This window comes from Dipodomys spectabilis, unplaced genomic scaffold, assembly GCF_019054845.1.
Source record: "Dipodomys spectabilis isolate Male_0828 unplaced genomic scaffold, ASM1905484v1 ptg000024l, whole genome shotgun sequence".
Lineage (NCBI taxonomy): Eukaryota > Metazoa > Chordata > Mammalia > Rodentia > Heteromyidae > Dipodomys > Dipodomys spectabilis.
In genome coordinates, this window is record NW_024870701.1 from 25,353,611 (window position 1) to 25,375,217 (window position 21,607).

Below are 21,607 nucleotides of genomic sequence, written 5' to 3' on the forward strand. Positions count from 1 at the left end.
CTGAACTCTGGGCCTGGGCGCTGTCCCTCAGCTCTTCAACTCAAGGCTAGCGCTCTACTACTTGAGTCACAGCGCCACTTCCGGCTTTTTTCTTTTTGCTTATGTGGTGCTGAGGAATCGAACCCAGGGCCTCTGGCATGCAAGGCATGCGCTCTACCACTGAGCCACCTTCCCAGCCCTGAACTTGAACTGTTTAACACTAATGAGGGACATGATCATCAGAACCATTACAGCTATTTTTCATGGCCAGTCACTCATACTGCTGCCTTCTTTAATCACTGCCACAACCTCATTTTACAGATAAGGAAACAAAAGGAAGGTGAGTAGAGCCCAATGACACAAAGCTAGTACCTGGTGGTAGGACCTGGACTCAAAGTTAGCTCTCTATTTAAAATTAGCAATGATTTTTATTAATAGTACAGCATACTTGTCTGGCACACATGCATAATATACCTCTTTTTTTGAGGAAAGTTTTCATTATAAAACCCAGCTGGCCTCAACTTTTCTATCCTCCCACCTCAGTCTCCTAGGTGCTGGGATTACAGATGAGTGACATGTCTCTATGCCTGGCTCTTCCTCATATTTTTTTTTTTTTGGGTCCGGTCGTGGGGCCTGAACTCTGGGCCTGAATGCTGTCTCTCAGCTCTTCAGCTCAAGGCTAGCACTCTACCACTTGAGCCATAGCGCCATTTCCGACTTTTTTCTTTTTGCTTATGTGGTGCTGAGGAATTGAACCCAGGGCCTCAGGCATGCAAGGCAAGCGCTCTACCACTGAGCCACCTTCCCAGCCCCATTCCTCATATTTTTATCTCTTGTGGTAAATTTAAAACATAAATATTGCTACTTGAGCCATTTAAAGTGCAAAATTCAGTGTCATTAAGTACATATACAATACTGTGTGTCATTACCACAATCTAGTTCCCTAACTTCTTCATTAACCCAAACATAGACTGTAACCATTTTTGATCAGTAGTACCTTCTCATTCTGCCTCCCTCCATCCCCCTCTACCCAGCCCCTGATAACCTCTGATCTGTTCTCTGTCCCTATGAATTTATTGTTCTGCCTGGTTTACATAAGTGGAGTCATTCGGCATTTGTGCTTTGCTCTGCAAAACTGGTTCTCCTAAGGGTCAGCCAGTGTCCTCAGTGTCTCAGGTCCTCCATTTGTCACCTGCCAAAAGGACACAGAGGTCATGGTAGGGCCAGTCCTGTGGGACCCATGTGTCCCTAGTTACGAGCAGAAGGACCTCTCTTAGTCCCAGGCAGTACCAACAGGCTAATGAAGCAGCATATTAAAGGCAAAGGAAAATGAGTTACTAGCAGGAAGATGCAAGAAATGACCCAATATTCCCAGGGCCTGGGTACTACCTGGGTACTACACTGTCAGAAGCAGCCAAGAGAACATACTGGACGCCATACTGGGTGATGGTTTTCCTGATGTGGGTCCAGGAGCAACTGTCTACATGAGAACAAGCCCTTTGGAACTTGACCACTGAAGTTATCCACATTTACTGTTGCCTTTTATATACTGAGCAAGGAGATTGGCTGGGTCATGCAGGCCTTACAGAATGTGGGTGGTAGGAGGAGAACTCCTGATGCTGTTTCCCACTCCCAGCCCCCACCCAGGAAGTGGCCTCTTCCTCTATCCTGTCAGGAGGGGCCCTCAGCTGAAAGCCCAGAGCTGAGCTGGCCCAAGGCTCTGTTCAGCCCTGCCCTTCTCTGGCTGTCTGAACCCCATCCTGCCACCCACCAGTACTGTCTTTGCCCACTTTCAAGCACAATGGTTTGTTCAGAGGTAATCCTGTGACCCATCTCTCCTTGGCCAGAAGCAATGTCCACAGCCTCCCCCAACCCAGGCCTCCCTCCCACTCCTGAATCTCCACTTTGAAAGCTCTCCTTACAGGCCATGCAGATGCAAGATCTCTTCCAGGCCACAGCCCAGCACCCACCCTAGCTTCCCCTCCCGCCCTGCCTCCCCCTCCCACGAGCCAGCCTACCCATTTCCTCTGCCCTTTTCACCCTTTGGCGCCAGGACCAGCTATTCTGAGACTGGCCCAGAGCCTTCCCCCTTCCAGCTGCTCCTTTACTGGGGCCTCCATTTCTTGCCTTCCCTCCCCCCTCCCTCAGAGTTAACTTATCCAGCACACACACACACACACACACACACACACACACACACACACACACACACACACACACACACACACACACACACACACACACACACACACACACACACACACACACACACACACACACACACACACACACACACACACCCAAACCAACTTAAACTACTTGGAAATGGAAAGTATAAGCCTGCAAGCCACTGTATTTCTAGGTTTTGTGTGACACACACACACACACACACACACACACACACACACACACACACACACACACACACACACACACACACACACACACCCAAACCAACTTAAACTACTTGGAAATGGAAAGTATAAGCCTGCAAGCCACTGTATTTCTAGGTTTTGTGTGTGTGTGTGTGTGTGTATGTGTGTGAGAGAGAGAGAGAGATAAAGTATGAATATGTGAGAGAGAGAGAGTATACAAATAGAATTATTTTTCAAAGCAATCTTTTCCCCTTTGCTAGAAACAATGACGATCTCAAGGATGAGCCCTGACAAGATAAAGTCCTATTCTGGTCACCTCCATTTCTTGCTTCTTTTCTAGCACAGCAGCTGCTGAGGTTCAAGGTTCCTTTGAGAAGATGCAAGGGCAATGACGGTAGAGCTTATGAAATTATACTGAGTGGTATGTTTGAAAAGACAATTTTTTGTGTTGGGCTGGGTGAAAAGTTTCCCATAAAAGCAGCCACAATCAGATAAAGGTGCTTCCACATCACTAGTTTTAGCAGAGTTTCAGATTCCTGTCTAAGAGGGGCAGAGAGGGAGGGGACCACAGAAAGGAAAAACAAGTCCAAGTGCTCTGATTTGGCCTTGGTGACAAGAAAACACATTGTGAGGGCATCATGCTCAACATTCACTTCACTGAGCTTATCATTAAGAAACCAAGGGCAGGGCCTGGCACAGAGCCTGGGGTGGGTGGGAGGGGGCCAGGGGGAATGTCAGGCTGATAAGCTGACCTGGACCTTTGGGTCCAAGGCTCCTGTAACAAGGTCCTCAGGAAAGCTTTGCTTGCTATGGGACAAATTCCTAGGGCCTCCTCATGGAAGCTTCCAGATCCTGAAGTGCCAGCCAATTTGTGTTTGACAAATTCATGGTTCATATGTTGGGTTTTCCAAGCACAACACAAACCTGCAAGTCTTCAAGGGGGAAAGGTGAGGAATTTGAGTAAATAAAAGTTAAAGTCTTCTGTATGACACATATGCCACAATCCAAATTGAAAACAAACTAGGAGAAAACATTAGTGTTATGTATAATAGGCACAGTTTTTAAGGATGTAATATACATACAATACTTAAAAATCAATAAGGAAAAGAACCAAGTGTTCACTAAAATTATTTAAACATAGGGACTGAGTTGTTGCTCAATGGTAAGGCATTTGCCCAGCATGTACAAGGCATGAATTCCATCGGCACTTAAAAAAATAAAAATTAAATTGCTGCGTCACAGTATTTTAAAATATAAAAAGCAACTATTAAGTGCTCATGAAAAATGGGAGCCGGAGGACAGATATTTTAGAGGAAGGGGACTAGGATACAGACCTAGATTTGGAAATCTAGTCACCATCATAGGAAACCTTCAGCAAATCATGTTCCCATTTAGACAGCGCCCTGGCTAATATTTGAATGGAGGTTGCATCAAGAATGGTCTTGTGTCTGTCACATCCTGCATAAAAATAACTACATATGCTTTCTTCCTTCTCTGAGCAGTTCCAGAAAGCTTATCTACCTTCACTACTAGAAAACTGATGAGAAATAGAGTACTTTTGGGCCCATTTTCCAGTTGTAGAATTTATGGCTCCCCAAGAGCAGCCTTGGTAAGTGCATGGCCAGCCTGCAACTCTTGCTCTGTCCCTGCAAGCGGGTGTGTGTGTGTGTGGTGGGGGGGTGCTCTTCCCCTACTACACAGGATCTGCCATCCATGTGACTGCATGAGGGTGGCATAGGAAGCAGAGAAGTGCTCTCATAGCACAGCCTTAATGATGAGGTAAGGAATAACCTGCTACTTAATGCCCCGCCCTGTACTACCAGTCAGTGTACCCTACATTTGGCCTCAGAGTCCTTAGTATACTGCAGGACCTCAAGCACACATTGTTTGCCTATCCAGGCTCAAACAATTTGGCCAACTAGCATCTTACTTTTCTATGTCAAGGAGCCTCAGGGCCCATCAGAACTGGATAGGAACCCTTCATTGCAGCTCCTGGTGGGTCTTACAACCTCTCCAGAGAGCCAGAAGGCTGAGAGGAGGACTGGGCATCCTGAGGTTCCCTCTTCCTGAAGAAATGCTAAATTGGGGATGGCAGAGAGGGATCGATAACAGAGACACATCCTGCCTCTGTAAACTCATTAAGCCTCAGGGAGAAGCCTTTTCAGATCTGTTCTCTCTCAGGTCTTGGCTGATAGGTTGGGAGATGAGGCTGCCTTCCTGCTGGTCCTCAGCTGCTCAGAGGCAGTTGAGAAGGCTAACATCCCAGCAAAGGAAGTACATGGGCACTCTCCCATATCTACACACTAGTGCAAGGCCTGGCTTTACAAGTGCCTCTCTTAATGGCCTCATGCAGCCAACTTACCTTGTTGACCTCCTCCCTGTACTGACAGGTGATAGAAGTCTTGTTTGCTAGATGGCTGAGGTCCAGGCAAGTCATGGGTGTGGTGTCCCCTGCTGGACAACCAGCAGCAGTCCTTTACTTCCTGATCCCACATATTGCTGTTCCCTGGATCGTGAGCATAGCCCGCTAGCAAACTAACACCCAACCAGATGCCAAGCTGGGAATGGGGCTTTAGCTGCTTCAACCTGAGAATGGCAGGTCCCAGTCTGCTGGATCTGGACTGTAAAGTCCATTTGGAACTGAGTCTCCCTAGCTTTCTTCTTGGCCCTGCCAGAGCCCATGGGGCTCCGTCATTCAATTCTCTCAGACCCAGTTAAACAGAGGACAAAGATGGTCTTATGGCCAACATCTATTTTCCTTGAAAGAGACTTGCCTGGCTCTGACAGCTCTTGAGGAGAGCTGTTTGAGATTAGGAGTCCAGCCCTGGGCTGAGACTTAGGCTAGTCCCTTTACTCTGAGAGGACTGTCCCAGGAACACCCCTCCCCCACCAATCCATCTATCACCAAGTTCTGGGAGTTGATCTCAGTCACAATGTGGCTAGAAAGAAGCTGGAGGAGTCACTTCCCATGATGAGAGAGATTGAAAGCATCTGAGGGCAGAGACCTCATGAAGGACATGTGACCTCATTGCCACAGATTCACTCCAGCTAGTTGGACTCTGCACAAGAAGTGTCAGCTTGCTTCCCTGGACCCCAGACACATAGGTGTTTGTGAATGAATGACAGGACTATTGGAAAGTCGCTACCAAACCCAGCACCCTCACTGCTTTGTCTGGGGCAAGGGCTCTGCAAGGCAGATGAGACTGACCCAGTAAAGGATGAGGAAATGGAGGACCAGGCCAGAGTTACTGCTCAGTCCTTCCTGTGCCTAAAAATCCCTGGGAGATTCAAAGCTGAATAAGAAGCAGCCCTGGTTCTCAGGTTGTTTGTACTGAAAGAGACAATTGTCCAACTACCTGTGACAAAACCCAGATACTGCAAGCCTGCCTCAAAAGCTGGGGCCCACATGTGCAAATGGCAGGTAGAAGGAGGGAGAACATCCCTCATTCCGTTGGTGCCAGAATGTCTTCCTTCCCAGCACCTCTTAAATATCACCATGCCACCACTAACTGTTACTCAGAAGTTACAGTGGGCCACAGTGGGGGAAGGGCTGCTCCAGGATGTTTAATTCTCAGCAGGAGCTGCAGGATTGAGGGGGTGGGAGCTACAGCCAGCATCTGCCTGTCTTCCCTCCACCAGCAGTCTGGGAGATTTTGCAACCTCCTGGCCTCTATCAGCAGGGGCCCAGGGAGAGTAGATAAGCGACTCAGAAGGATGCAGTGGTCACATAGCTGCAGAATTCTTATTTTTCCCACATACTTGATTGACATGATCCACAAGGCCCTGGGGAAAGGCCTTCATCAGCTCTTTGGTGGGGCTTTTACTGGAGCAGGGGAGGGAGACTGGGGTCCTTGGGTAGCCCCTCTCTTAAGGGGACTGGAAGGAGAGATTTAGACTCCAGCAGCCTTTCAGACTTGCCCTACTAGGGTGAGAGTGGGGATGTGAACTGGCTCTTTGCATTTCCTTCTTTCTGGGTCCCTCTCCTCTATCCTAAGAAGAGATACTTTTAAAGGCTGTCTGAAGGTCACTGGCAGAGGAAAGGAAGCCCAGAGACTTTTTAAGGGTAGCAGAAGAGAAGCAAAGGGGACAAAATGCTTCTGCCTCTCTTGACTCAGCCCTGGGTGAGCACAGCTCCCTTAACTTACTACAGGCTATGAAGTCACTGTGGGACTCTCCCCTAGGACTCAGCTTCCACTTCTTATGCTCCTTGGTCAAGGCCATCTTTCTCTTCCCACCGTGTTTCCCAATTAGACCTCAAGTTAGTTTTATTGTTAGTTTTCTACTACTACTTTGTGATTTGAACAGTCCCAATGAGTCCCAGACAATGGGCCAGACACCTGATGAAGAGAACCCATAGATCCCATCCAAGTACAGGAAACAAACCATCATTGAATTTCCACTCCATGCTGGCCCCATGCATGTGGAAAATGTTCATGTCAATTCACTTTTTAATGTTGCCATCAGCTCTGGAAAGTGGCTGTTTGTATCTGTACTATCCCCACTTGCACATTTCGGTTTTTTGTTTTTGGTGATTGTGGGACTTGAACTCGGCCTAGGCACTGTCCCTGAGCCTCTTTGTGCTCAAGGCTAGGGCTCTATCAATTGGGTCACAGTGGCACTTCTGATTTTTGAGTGGTTAATTGGAGATAAGAGTCTCATGTGGACCTTTCTGACTGGGCCAGCTTCAAAACGTGATCCTCAGATCTTAGCCTGCTGAATAGCTAGGATTATAAGCCTGAGCCAGCTTTGGGAATCATTTCTTCCATGTCTTCAAATCCTCAGCCATCCCTAGCATCTTCAGGATAAAATCTAGGCTCATTCCTACCCACCTTTCCTACACCATGCCACCCTGGTTCCATGGACAGATTGTACTTATGTGGTGGTGTCAAGGCCCAGAGCGCTTCCCTCCTACCTCCTCCTACTTCCCAGGCTAGTCTTAAGCAGTGTTTAAGGAGGCATTCACCTCATGCCTCGCCCTACACTTGCACACTTGCATGGTCTAGTAAGAGGACATACCTCCTTAAATGTTGCCCTAAATGCTTCTACTGCCTCCTCCTGGCTCTGTCCCCAAAGTCCCTAGGCCAACTCTATGGACCTCTTCCTCCTCCAAAGTCCAAAGCCCTCCCTGGTGGCTCCTTCCTCTGGATGGCATCAATACTTTGTGTCTTGATTCCTTGCATGTATGTCCAATGCCACAGGGCTGAGACTGCTTTTCTCCTGTCCCTGCCTTAAACCAACACAGCTTGGATGCTACACCTCCCATCAGTCCCCTCGGTTCTCATCCAATTGCTATCAGCATGGAGATTCTAATTCCTCTTTTAGACAAACATTATATGTCATTAAAGTTATGTTTCCATGTGGGTGATTTCTGCCATAACCTAAGTATAAGAAGAGACTTCCTAACTAAAACTAAAAATCTAGAGATAGGGTAAAATCAAATAATTTGACATTACAAAATATTTTTCATTGTATGACTAACCTCATAAGTAAGGTCAAAGGTAATTGATGCATTGGGAGAAAATATTTGCCACATACATTGTAGAAAAAAGGGTTAATGCCAGTTGTATAGAAAAGACTCCAGGTGTCTGTGCCTGTAATCCTAGCTACTAGGGAATCTGCTATCTGAGAATCAAGGTTTGAAGCAAGTCAAGGCAGACAAAAGTTAATGCCTTTTATTTCCACTTAACCAGCAAAAAGCCAGAAGTGGAGGTAGAGCACCAGCTGCAAGAAAAATACCCAAGCCAGAGCACAAGGGTCTGAGTTCAAGCCCTAGTACCAGAACACACAAAACAAACAAACAAATAATCTCTTAAAATTGAGGTATAAAGAGCTACAATCCCAATAGGAATAGCAAAAACAAAAAACCCCAGAAATTTCACAAGAAGATACTAAAAATATTCCTTAGCTGTGTGAAAAGCTCAAGTTTTATTCATCCTAAGAGAAATGAAAATTAAAATTACATTGGGATACCTTTTCATGTCCACAAGATTGGCAGAACTTCCACAAGTGGACAGTACCCTCTGTTGGCAAAGTTGTGGGTAAACAGGCAGGAATGCAGACTGCTACAACTCTGAGTAAGGGACCTGGTAACAACTGACAAAACCACCCGTGTGCTCTTTCACTCCACAATCCCACTCTCAGCAATTTTATCCAAGGTACACTTCTAAGCAGAAGAAGCAATGTACAATCATTACAGCATTATCGGAAATTGAAAATATAGGTTGTCATAGAACAAGAGTTGAATAAACTGGTATACAAATGCGATGGAGTATTATGTGGCTATGCAAAAGAGCAATAAAGCACTTTATAAACTTCTATGATGTAAGATACTACAGAATAAATTAAATGTAAAAATCATACCTTTTCTGTAAGGAAAGGAGGATAAGGAAATCTTTTGTTTATTTTTATAAAAAGCACAAGTGTAAGCAGAAATGTAAGATAAGCTGGTTATTTTTAAGGGGGAAGGGGACATAGGAAAAGGTGTCATGTCTTTAAGTATACCTTTCTGTATACTTTGACCTTTGAAATTAGGTTCTGCATATTTAAAAAATTAAATCAAATAAGAAAGAATAGGAACAAAAATTCCTTAAACTAAAAGCAAACTGAAAAAAAATGAACTTAATGATATTCTAAATAAATACTACCACTAAGCTAAAGGGCAAAGAGGAGAGGGAACAAGTGGAAGAGAAGGAAGAGGAGGAGGAAAATGAGGAAGACAAGGAGGAGAAGGAGGAGGAAGAAGAGGGCTAAACAAAAAAATTCATGATCACAGCAGGATGAGGTAGAGGGAGGGTGAGGTGAAGGAAGGTAGTTGTAGTGGTCTCAGAGAAACAATTCACTATGAATTGATGAAATGAAGGAGCAAGTGAATGAGTGAATGAATGTGTTGATGAGCTGGGGTTCCAAGCTTCACCATGGGGCTGTGAAATTGATTGGAATTGGACAGATGCACACTATTTCTAAACTAGGAATACATAAAGGCATATGGAGGTATATATGTGATTGTATATTCATATTTATGTGTGCATACATGTGCATGTTTATAATATGTATGAACAATACATGAATGTTTAAGTGTATAAACATGCATATGCTTCTTAGAGCTGTTATCTGAAAGACCCAAGAAGCACAGACACCCAGAAGCACTGAACACGCATGACACTCAGATTTTGGTATCTAGTCCCATTGGCCAGAAAGAGGAAATAGAGCTCCTGAGAGGAGTGACTGACTCCAGGGCTAGTACAGAGGAGATACAAGATGGCCTGGAACCCCTTCATAGGTGGGAAAGAATAGGTGGGGGGAGGGAGGGGTGTCCTCTTTGATAGGGTTGTTCTTCCATGTTCCTGGCCAAAGAAAGCTGTGATCTTTAATGAACAGGCAGTGTGTGTGTGTGTGTGTGTGTGTGTGTGTTTCTTTTTCTTTGGGCTGACACATTCTTGAGAAATGGGAAATGGGACCTCAGGTCAGACCTGCCCTGATAAGGACTCTAGGCCTGCCCAGTCGGTGTCATGGTTTGGGGACAGAGTGCTGAGCCACTTTCCACTCTGTGAGGCACCACTGTTCAGCCAGCCAGCTAGCTGGGGTGCCCCCTTCAGTGGAAATGAGAGAAAGCGAGAAAGGTTGAGAAATCATAGCTCAGGCAAGGTGGCCTCTCACCTCACCCTCTCTACCCCTGCTTTCAGCACCCCTTCAATCCAGGGTGGACAGCTCCCCTTTTTAATCTCTCTGGGTGCTACATTGAGTCTCATAAGTACCCCCACATCACACTGGCTTTTTGGGCTCAACTCACTTCTGGGACACCTATGGAGGGCGCAGTGCCCTTCTCCTGGGAATGGTTTGGATTGTCTGTGCAGCAGACCCTGTTGTCTGGCCTGCTCCCTGAGGGGTGTCTACCTTGAAGCTGAGCTCAGCCAAACAAAAGCTAGGGCTGCCACTGACAGCCTCTCTTTGGGGTGCACTGTTTCCTGTCCCTACTTTATTTCGTCTGTTCACAAGTAACTGTTCGCCGAGAAGCAGTACAAGAAGGGAATTAAAAGAGGGAAAAGTTGGTGGGGAAATGCCTTTCTTCTTGGCTAAACCTTTTGTTAGGAACTCTTCAGGAGCCTAATTCAACAAGAACATGTGGTAGAGCCTGTTCTTCAAAATTAGTTCTGAGAGACACTTGGGGCTCTTTATTATTCATTCTTTTAAAAATATTAGCTAATGTTGGTCACATAGTCACAGCAGGCCTGGCAACCTCTCTGATGCATTGTCTACTTGAAAGTGGAGAAGGCCTTTCATGAGTGACCTCTGTCAAGTCCATTTCGTCTACACCGTTGTGTCAGCAACACTGGCAAGCCCAGAACAAAGCAGCAGAGCAAACACAGTGCCAAGACTCACAAGCTAGGCCATCTTTGCCTCCGGCTTCCTGGTACTGGAACCTCTGAACGTGGCCCTGGAACAGCTCAGAAGGCCCATCTGGTATAGGAGGTGGGAGGAGGAGATGGGAGTGTGTTTCCCTGAAACTGACTTAGAAGTGGGCAGACAGGATGAGGATTAGAGACCTTGAGGCTTAAGATTCCAAACTGCCTCCCCATCTTGGCCTTTATCTCTAGAAGGAGCAACACAAGGTGACCAAGTTCCCGCTCTCCAGTGGGAAGACAAATCTGGCTTTCATCACTAGAGCTCTAGCATCACCCAGAGGTGTTATAGTGGCATTTTATTCATGCTAGGGGAAGATTCTAAGGTTCTAAAAATTGACCTGTTCTTTGAGGCCTGTGGGCGGGACCCCAGGTCCTAGATAAAAAGGGTTTCCTAAATGTACTCATTACCTTGCTCATGTAACTGTAACCCCTCTGTACAATATTTTCACAATAAAAAAAACATTAAAATAAAAGAGCTGAGAATGGCTAAGCAGGGACTGGGCCTTGAGGCCTGTGTCTCAGAGTGAATGAATGCATGTCTCCAGTTAGCTGCAGGCCTTTGGAGAAGACAAAGATTCCAAGGCTGGGATTATAAGGGGGCCTTACAGGAGAGGTGAGGGGTGACAAATGGTTAGGCTTAGAGAAGGAAAGAGAACTGAGAAGGGTGTGGAGGAACATGGATAAAAGGCTCAAGGCCAGGGTGTCAGGACCAAGCATCAAAGGTGAGGTACAAGTGAAGACCCTTCTTCCTTCCTTCCATTTCCTTGAACAACCCTAAATCCAGCATTAATCTCCCAAGACTGATCTTGTTGATACATGTTGATTTCCTGCACACCTGTTCAAGGTTCCGATGAAAATGTATTATCAAACCACTCCATTCCACTGGTGATTACCATGGCAATCGGCATGCTCACCAGCAAGGCAGCTCTCCTCTTGAAAAGATTTGGCAGATAGATGCTTTCAGGTCACTTATAAGCTGGGAGGGGGATGTGGAGTGAGGGATAGAGTCTTTGCCTGGAGAAGTCCTTGCAGGCAGCACTTCTCCAAGATGGGCTTCCTGCAGGGGGGGGGGCTCTTCAGGAAGATGGGGGGTCAGATGAAGAAATAAGTCACAGGAGGAAGCTTGGCACTTTATACCACACCTGGGGACAGCTTTGCAGGACCCTAAACACCAATCCCCTGAGTTCTACCCAGGGGTAGAACCAGCTGAACAAGCCCTAGGATTATCACAAGGATGCTATTATTATGGCTTTGAGTCATGATGCCATCTACCTTAAATATTAAAGAGCTCCCAGCAGGCTGCTTGGCTCAGACCACCTGTACTATCTACTGGCTGTGTGACTGTGGCAAGTCATATAACCTCTCTGTTTCTCTTCACTCCTAAAAGACATATAAAGGGTTGGGATAGTGGTGCTTATAAAGGTCAAGCACTGATCCCCTGAGTCACACCTCCATTGTCATAGGGATGGAGCTGAAGCCAGGGTGGACTTCAACTCAACTGGGCGTGCTCTCTGATGCTGATTCTCAGGAAGCTACCTATTGGTGCTGGAGTACAAAAGACCAAGCAACACATGGAGAAGAGTCCTCAAAGGACACCTGGAAGACCTTCCTGGGATTTGGCAGAGCCTCTCTGCTCTGTGGATGGAGACAGGAAGGACAGAGATCTCCTGAGTTCTGTGCACATCTCCCTGCGTCCCCAGGTACCCACTCTTAACCAGGAGGAGAAGGGGCCTCAAGAGGTCAGAGGTACAAGATAACAATGGTGGACAGGTCCTCTTTCAGCTCCCTTGCGAGGATGCCAGAGTGCTTCTGGTGGTCCTGCTCAGTGGCTGGGGATAGGAAGGACCGAGGGGATTGTCCGAACTAAGCCTGGTTCATCTTCTGTCCCATCTGCAGACCTGGAAGCTGAGCTGAGGGTTGAAACTGCTCAGGACTCCAACCACCCCCATCCTAAAAGGACAGAAAGGTCCACTGAGATGGGCAGCCTCTCACGATGGTCATATGTGCTGGATCTTGTCTAAAAAGTGCAGCCACCATAAGGACAGCGATGGATACACCGTTTTCACATAATGATGTTAGTCATTATGGCATTGTTTTACATTGCCACAGACTTGGAATCAGGCAAAGTGGGCCAGGAGCCGCTGCAGGCTCTGTATTACAGACCTTGCCCACCGGAGGCAGTGACAGGCCATTATTCTGTGTCCTGCAAACTCTGCAGCGATAAAGAAACTACGCCAATTTGATCCTTTATCTGGTTGAGGAAAGATATTATTTCAATCAAGATAATAATTCTATTTCTCCTGCGGAAATGAGATTTTTTTTCCAGACTGCATGGGGTGCCGCCAAAATCCTTCTTGGGGCTGGAACAGGTCAAGCAAGAGTTACAGGATTTCTTCTAACATGGAAGACTGAAAGCAGGAGCTCATTTGCAAGAGGAAACATATGTAGGATACTAAATAAGTTCTCTTTGGAAATTTCTAGGCATTAGACCAAATCTGTGAAACCAAAATGTGGAAGATATATGCACAATTTGAGCTGGGATCAAGTAAATGCATGACCTATAAAGGCAAGCATGACAGGCAAGGTTCGTGGGCTAGCTCCAACTATAACAGAACCTTAGAAGTATTCTAAGGTGGGGACAGGGGGACTAAGGTTCAAAGCCAGCCCAGGAAAAAAGTTAGAAAAATCCTGTCTCATACAACAAGCAGGTGTGGTGGTGTTATCCCAGATATTTGGGAGGTACAGACAGGAGACTTATGGTCTTAGGCCAGCTCTGGGCAAAATGCTTGAGAGTTTACTGGAAAAATAAAGTGAAAAAGGACCTGAGAGTATGGCTCAATCTGTATGGCACCTTTCTAGGAAGTTTGAGACCCTGAGTTCAAATTTTATTTCCTCAAAAAAAAAAAAAAAGAAGAAGAAGAAGGAGAAGTGTTTTGTATCCTTCTGTCCCATAGTGTAGGTTTGCCTGTATCATTTTGCTGATAAACTTCACTTTAAAAATACAAATCAACAAGCAACAACAACAACAAATTCCACTACCTACAATAGGGCACTTCCCAGTAAGGAATCCCATGTCTCCGAATTGTACTCAAATCATGTAATCTAAGGAAACCACAGGAACAATTCACAACAACAGTAGAACAACACAGTAGAACTCAATTCACTCTTGAACAGAATTAAATAATGAGGAGTTCCAAGGGCCAAAATGTAGTGTTTTCAAACATGTGTGGTGGCTTATTTTAACTTATTTGTGCTGGTATTGGGGCTTGAACTCAGGGCCTAGGCTCTGGTCCCTGAGTTTTTGTTTTTTTTTTTTGATCAAGGTTAGCAATCTGCTACATAAGCCATAGCTCTGCCTCTGGCTTTTTGGTGGTTAACTAGAGTTAAGAGTCTCATGGATTTTCTTGCCTGGGTTGTCTTTGAATCTCTATCCTCAAGATCTCAGCTCCTTAGTAGCTAGGATTACAAGAATGAGTCACTGGCACCTAGTGTGATTGGTTTTAAATAATAATCATTGTATATGATTAGAAATAATTATTTGCAGTCCTATCATTTGTTTGTTCAGTAACTGAGGAATTTGGAAATGTTTGAGAAGTTTTTATGCATTCTGAACATTCCACTGAGAGCTCACTCAGGCTCTGAATTGTTCTCCCTCCAAAGAAGAGGCCTATTTCAGCCCAGCTCCTTCCAGAGCCCCAACAGCAGACTCTGGGGGCTGAGAAAGGAGCATCTTTCTCAGTATGTCATCCAACGGTGCCTAAACCACAGAGATGTTTTTGTACTTAAACTTTTGGTAGGTAATACAAAAATTTGGTAACACTGGGCATCTCTAAGAGGTTAGCACCATGGGTCCAATGATGAGAAGGAGATGATGATGATGATGATGATGATGATGATGATGATAATGATGGTGATGTAGTTGTACAATTTCACAAGTCAGGTTATAAGTGTAATGCTTCTTGATCAATGTCATCCTTCTGTTTTTTAATTGTTTGTTTAAATGAGTAGACTTTTTGTTTTGTTGTTGCTGGTCATGGGGCTTAGATTCAGGGCATGGGCGCTGCCCCTGAACTCTTTTGTTTGATGCTAGCACTCTACCACGTTGAGCCAGAGTGTCACTTCTGGTTTATGAGTGGGTAACTGGATATTAGAGTCTCATGGGGACTTTTCTGCCCAGGCTGGCTTTGAACCATGATTCTCAGATCTCAGCCTCCTGAGTAGCTAGGATTATAGGTGTGTGAGCCACCAGAGCCTGGCTGCTGAGTAGACTCTTTATAGGAGACCTTTCAATATTTTCAAATAAAAAGGCCATGAGACAGTATTACCTTTTTTTGTTGGTGGTGGTTGTGGTGGAGCTTGAACTCAGGGCCTAGGCACTGTCCTGAACTTTATTGTTCAAAGTTAGCATTCTACCACCTGGAGCCACAGCGCCACTTCCAGTTTTCTGGGGGTTAATTGAAGATGAGTCTCATGGACTTTCCTGTGCCAGCTGGCTTCAAATCAAGATCCTCAGATCTCAGCCTCCTGAGTAGCTAGGATTGTAGGTATGAGCCTCAGGTGCCCAGAGTAACTGTATTACCTTTTAAAATTAAAATTTCAGTCAAAAAAGCACACAATAAAAACAGAGCTTGGCATTATAGATTTCTATCTTAATACTTACATCCTTAACTAGCAAATTTCACTGTAATGAATATTACTGACACCAGGTCAGGTGAACCTGACATGTGCCATGAGCATGACAGCAAACAGAGGCCCTGCCCAGGTCTGTCTCCTGTACCTGACACAGCACCTCTTTCCAGGCTGCTAGGAGTGTGGTATATGGTTTTCACCTGAACCCCTTGCTCTTGATTGAAGTGATGTTGTGAAAGTGGCACCACTAGTAAGAGTCTGGGGTGGCTGACCTTTGTTTCTGAACCAGACATCATAGCCGTGCACTTTGTGGAGCCAAAACTCACTCTGAGCATACATCCTTACTCAGTATCTCCCTCCCTCTCCTCCTTCCTGTCTCCCTGACCAGAGCTCTCTTTGAATACTGATGGAAAATAACTGAAACTAGACATACTCATTTCCTCCTTGACAGCCACATCCTAGAAAATGATCAGAACTGCCCTTGCTGCCGATCTCCCTGAATCATCCCCACTCCCCAAACATACCCTGTGGCTTTAAAAGAAATGGCCGGTGATGGAGGGCCATACCAGGTATAGACACATCTGCTGACACAGATACTGTTAAAACTCCCTATCTTGTGACTACTCTCTGCCTCCATCTTTGCAAAAAGAGCTCCTTTCCCTGTTCCTATCCTGTCCCCACCATGCAAAACAAATCACCCCTGACTTCTACCCATCTCCCTTTTCTGCCTGATAAAAAGGGACCCTAGTTGTAAAGAGGGTCACTTTTCTTTTCAGCTGGGTTGAAGGAGACTTGGTTGCCCTTCCCAGTTTTTCATCCTAAATAAAACCTGTTGGTTTGTTGAGTTTGCCTTTCTGCTCATTTTCTTTCCTTGCCAGCACCTCCCATGTTTCATGGCAGAGAGTGGTCTCTGGTGTCAGAAACACACAAAGCCTTCTGCTTTGGGGAAACAATCATAACCACCTTCCTATCCTGTGGAAGATCATCAGACTGACATATAACCCAGGAAAGCATTGACAGCAATATGCTGGGTTCTAGAACAGAGAGAATTCCAACAGTGGGAACCTGAGGGACCCCTGGATAATCAGTCTGCTTCCCTTCCCAAGTGAGTAGGGGTAGCACCAGCCCTAGAAGGGCTTGCTCCATAGTCTATCAGGAGCAGTGCAAAGTCAGTGTGAATGTTTGAGCTCAGTTACTCAAAGAACTTAAGTGAAGATTTATAGAGTCCAACCTCAGTTTACTCCAAAATGGAAATCTCCAGATTCTATGAGGCAAGACTGTCAAGTATGCTGTAAGGTGATAATGCTACGTATACACCAGTTAATACAATTGGGTCTAGAACTTGTCAGCCTTTTCTCACTGGGGCTCGACACTGTCCCTGAGCTTTTATGCCAAAGGCTAGTAGTACTCTACCACTTGAGCCACAGCCCTACTTCCGGTCAGCTTTTTGTTGGTTAGAGATAAGAGTCTCACAGATTTTTCCCCACACAGGCTGACCTAGATTTTCAGAGCTCAGCCTCCTGGGTAACTAATACCCAATTAATCCTTATTAAATAAATAAATTCCAGCTTCCTCTCAACCTGGGCACCACAGCTCTAGAGAAGAGTAAGTGGGCAGTTGGTATGGCAGTCCAATTGGAGCTCAGGGTATATCCCCACTGGTTTCATAGGAGCTGGTGGCCCTCCAATGCTGCTGTCTACAGTACACAAGTACTGATCTCAAAGTCAATCTCATGTTTGGTGAAGAATCCATGCGACCTTTTTCACTGATGGAACAAGAAACTGGCAGAAACTTATTTTTCTTCATACAGATGCATGCTGTTTCTTTCTAGCTGGGCCATTCATGTTGTTATTCTAAGCTCTTCCGCAACTTGCCCAATCCCACCAATACCTGTTCCTCACCTGTAGACCCACACATACGCTGTCATCCAGGCTGGCCTTTGTAAACTCCCCTTCAGGGCCTTTGCCTTACTCCTGCCTCTTAGGAAAGGCCTCCCTTTTCCTGATCAAGTCTTTCCTTTTCTGAAGTGTTCCCTAATAATTCCCCAACACCAGTGTTTCTGGCCTGTGCCACTGGAGTCATAGCTAACCCCATGCATCTTTCCAGAAAGCTCTTTAATTGTCTCTTGTGCAGATTATCTTCTCTTTGCACACAGGGCTGAGAGCCCTTCCAAAGTGAAGCCCGGGCCTTCTGTATCTCAGGGTTTGCTCAAGACCTGTGGGTCATGCCTGACCCTGGTGATTAATGAGCTTCTCAGACAGATGACAGCATCGGTATGTATAATTGTTCTGAGTTTAACACATGGTTAACTGGCCTCAATGAGAATTTACTGATCTAAATCAAGCCAATCTAGTGGCAAACAGAACTGCACAAATGCACATCTCTCTGTTCCCAGAAAAATCCCTGCTCTGTCCCTCACCAATTCACAGGCCAAGAGGGTAGCTCTCTTTTTGCCAAGCCAGTGAGAATGTTCTCCACTTCGAAGCAGGACTGGAACATGGTCACATGGTCCTTCAGCATGATGTTTTATATGCCTGGGTTAGCCCCACCCACCTCCTAGAAGAACCCAGAGCCAGTCCACCCAAGACCTATCAGGGAATCTGCCCACTTTCCAGGAACATTGTTAAGCCACAGAATTTGACAACTAAAACTCATACTCACAAGCACCCACGCCTTACTCTTCAATTTTAAGCCACTGGTTTTCCTGTAAACCTGTTCATTTCCTGCAAAAAGAAGAAAGGGATGGAGAAGCATATTAGCATCTGCTCTGGGTGTCTCTCCTTCAGCGCTTTCCTGGCCGACCTTGGGCTTCTGCAACTTGTCTCCATTCTCCCTTGTAGCAGCACCTCCCCCACCCTTCCCTGGGAACATAGTGTTGAGTGGGTGCCCCCACCCTGCAGGCCTGTGGTCTCAGCCCACGCTGCTGCCTCCCACTCCCGGCGCCCTGCCAGTCTCAGATTGACCACTGCCTCCAATTCCCTGAAGGCGCTGGGCTTCTTCCCACTCCCAAGCCAGCCAGGCCTCCACTTCTGTAGCATGGGGTTGCCTAGCAACCATGCGCGCTCGGCTCTGAAGGCCCTCCTAAATTGGACCTCACAGCACAGGGCATCTCCTTGTACAGCTGCCTGCATCTTAACAATCTGCCTGTGAATAATAACACAATGGTAATTGCATTCATGGACCCCCAAACTACGTTTAAATAATGTTCAAGAGCTGACACAAACCAACAAAGGCCAGAAAATGCATTGCGGAGGTTGACTGTGAGGCCAGGCGGGAACGCTTGGCGCGGGAGGGAGTTGACACCGAAGACTTGAGTTAATGACAATGCCAACCTGAACTGCGAATTCTCCTGCCTGCCGCCTGAACATGTCACTGCTTTAATGTGTTGTAATGTGAGTTTCGGCAATTAACACCTAGAGGTAGTGATGCTTCAAGACAGGATACCCTTTGGTTCTGCCCATGTATATGGACATTTTCTGGAAGGGGTGGGGAGGTGAAGAAACTCGGACAGGAGACTGTGTCTCCTTTCCCCGGCTTTTACAATCATGGCTAAATCTATTTTAGAAGGTGAGGGAAAGAACTTAGTAAGCAAGAGCACAAAGCACTTGCTTCTTCAGTGAGGGACAAATGTGACATGACTGATGGGTTTGGGGATAAGAAATGAAGGCACAGCCATGACAGTAGCTCCTTGTGGTATGGGACAAGTGTCCCTGGGAGGGTTGGGAGAATGGGAACTTATAGCTCCATTCTGGTTGAAAGCACCTTAGGCAGGCACAACATAAGCCAAGTCAAATCTGTTCCTAATGGGGTGACTACAGGGGGGCCACCAGGTCAGTCCTGAAATACCTTTTATTTTTCCACTTATAAACCTTAAAAAATTCTTGAATAGATATTTTCACACCAAGGTTCCTAACAGCTTATTCACAATAGCCAAAAGGCTGAGGTAACCCAAGTGCCATCAGCAATTAAGTAGATAAATAAAACAATGTCCATGTACAAAGGAGTAGCATTTGGTCTTAAAAACAAAGACAATTCTGATATGTGCAAAAACATGGACAAATGTCAAGGACACCATGCTAAGTCACAGAAAAGATAAGTGCTGCATGATACCACTTTGATGAGGTCCAAGGTATAGTTAATTTCATAGAGACAGGAAGTAGACGGTGGTTAGCAAGGGTGAGGGGGGGGAGTGGAAAGCAGAGTTAGTGTCTAAGTAGGGAAGGTGAAAAGGTTCTGGAAATGGGTGGTCGTGATGTTTTGCATGACAATGTGAATATACTTCATGCCATAGAATCACACATTCAAAAATGATTGAATAAACTAGTATATGTCTAGAATAATCTTACCAGACAAGCAGAAAAGGTCAAAAGCTATGTATATATGAACATATAAGATGATGCTAAGGGAAATGAACCTCAAGATATGGACAGAAGAGGGTTTTTTTGTTGCTGTTGTTTTTAATGTGCTATGTGATTTTTTTGTTTCTTTTGTATGTTCTTCCTCCTATGATATAAACCTCTGTAGTCATTGTATTTGATTCGGAGTCCTGCATCTTGCCTATACATTTTTCTAATTTAAGGAGGGGAAGGGAAATCACAAAATACTGAAACAAGGATACAGGTTGACCTATTGTAACAATGAGATGTACAAGACACTATGTTGAAAATGAACTCTACAACTTCAGGGGGTGGGGGGAGAGAGGAGTCGGGGAGATGGGGAGGGAATGGATAGTAGGCAAAAACAAAGGAGGGGTAACAATGCTCGATAGGAAATGTACTCATTACCTTACTCATGTAATTGTAAACCCTCTGTACAATATCTTTCAATAAAAATATAAAAAATCAAAAAGATGGAATATACATGTGTATATATATCATTTCAATTTTTATTACTTTTTAATAGTTTTGTATAGCTGATGTAAAGATGGGTTACAGTTACATAAGTCATGGAATAAGTATATTTCTTTTTGAACTGTGTCACTTCTTCCCTCACTTTCTCCCAGTTTTTCCCTCCCGATCCAGCCTCACAAGTTGTATTCATTTCAACATAGTGTCTAGTGAGTACCACTGTTGCATTTGTTCACCCTTTGATCTACCATTTCTGTGAACTATTTCTATTTTTAAAAATTTAAATTTAAAATTTAAAAAGTCATCACTAAACAGTAGGGCAGTGTGCATAGCATTTTGCTGCATGAGTTCTGTCCATTTTCATTTTGAAAGTCTTAGAAGTTACAGAGGTTAGAAAGAGATACTGTCACCAGCACTAAAGGACATGGGGCTCAGTGTGGCTCAAAGCACAATGTCTGTCCAATGGCAGGCAGGGTAGGGGGAAGATGGATGCTATAAGAACACTATTGTACCCACATCTTGAAGTGCAGACACTATTGCCCTCCTGTGTCAGCTCTTCTTGGGAACAGCCTCACCTTGACTCTTGCCTCCAGTGACATTTCCCTTTGCTCCCTGGGTAGAAAGCCCTTTTCCTGGTGACCTGGCCTGGTTCTACTTTCTTTGGGTTGCTATCAAATCCCACTTCCCTTGGAATCTCCTTTTGTCAATACTAAAAATTTAAGTCAACACCTCATAATTCCTAGGCACTTTCTACCTCTTGACCCACACCTCCAGTCTTTTTTGAGTGAACTTCTAGATACCTCGTAATGCTGTATTCTCTGACTGCCATAGCCTGCAGTCAGGTACTTGCTCAGGCACTACTAATATTCATATCTGTGTTTTGCCTCTGAATAAATCCCTGGACAAGGATTACTGCTATCACTTTGCCAGCGGGCTGGGCACAAGGTGGGCTACTCAAGTGTCTCCTCCTCCTTTCTCCTTTTCTCAGGGAATATGAACCACAGCTCCCCTAACTGGGTACAAAGCCTGCTGGCTGCAGAGCCCTGGAGCTAAATATTCCAGGCCTATAGTTCCCTCCAGTCATTTAGAGGTGCAACTCAATGTGTGCAATAAACAATTGAGCATTTACAGATTTTACTAATTTGGAAAGGTCATTAGAACTAACAGCTTCTCTGAGTGAGTGAATAAATAGCATGGGTAATTTTTTTTCAGTGCCCTGATTTTTTTTCTTGGAATGTGTCTCAAAAAGAAATTAGTCTAACAAGTAAAAATAAAAGAAAGGGCGGGGGGAAAGAAATTCAATTTTTGTAGAAAGGAGAAGCCCATCAGCAGTGCTGGATAAGCCTTACCCCCATCTTTCTATCTGTTAAAGAGG

The 21,607-nt window shown here is 45.3% G+C and overlaps 1 protein-coding gene across 1 annotated transcript in view; it reads right to left on the bottom strand.

Moving 5' to 3' along the window:
• The window catches only part of Zbtb7c (zinc finger and BTB domain containing 7C), a 223,195-nt gene that overhangs the window by 104,850 nt on the left and 96,738 nt on the right, over window positions 1-21,607 (bottom strand). Inside the window, exon 3 of the mRNA XM_042675347.1 lies at window positions 18,047-18,108. The gene's annotated coding sequence lies outside the window, so the exon portion shown is untranslated. The remainder of the gene's footprint in view (window positions 1-18,046; window positions 18,109-21,607) is intronic.